This window comes from Priapulus caudatus, unplaced genomic scaffold (assembly GCF_000485595.1).
Source record: "Priapulus caudatus unplaced genomic scaffold, Priapulus_caudatus-5.0.1 Scaffold1390, whole genome shotgun sequence".
NCBI classification, from domain to species: Eukaryota; Metazoa; Priapulida; class Priapulimorpha; order Priapulimorphida; family Priapulidae; genus Priapulus; species Priapulus caudatus.
The window spans coordinates 44018-44655 of NW_014578451.1; the positions used below are offsets into that span (position 1 = coordinate 44018).

A 638-nucleotide genomic window follows, 5' to 3' on the forward strand; every position below is an offset into this window, starting at 1 on the left:
ACTACATATGTCCCACAGACACTCTACATATGTCACACAGACACACTACATATGTCCCACAGACACTCTACATATGTCACAGAGACACACTACATATGTCACACAGACACGCTACATATGTCATACAGAGAGGCTACATATGTCATAGTCATACAGACACACTACATATGTGATACAGACACGTGTCACAAGTCATACAGATACGCGTCATATGTCACACAGACACGCTACATATGTCATACAGAGAGGCTACATATGTCATAGTCATACAGACACACTACATATGTGATACAGACACGTGTCACAAGTCATACAGATACGCGTCATATGTCACACAGACACGCTACATATGTCATACAGACACGCTTTATATGTCATACATAAACGTGTCATAATTCATACAGACACGTGTCATATGTCCCACAGACACGCTACATATGTCATACAAACAGGTTATATATGTCATACAGACACGTGTAATAAGTCGTACAGACACGTGTCATATGTCACACAGACACGCTACATATGTCATACGGACACGCTACATATGTCACACAGACACGCTACATATGTCATACAGACACGCTACATATGTCACACAGACACGCTTCGTATGTCACACAGACTCGCTACATATG

At 41.5% G+C, this 638-nt stretch overlaps 1 protein-coding gene across 1 annotated transcript in view; it reads right to left on the reverse strand.

The window, feature by feature from the left end:
- Positions 1 to 638, reverse strand: part of LOC106816468 (lactoperoxidase-like) — a gene marked incomplete at its 3' end in the record, with an annotated part of 22892 nt that overhangs the window by 13883 nt on the left and 8371 nt on the right.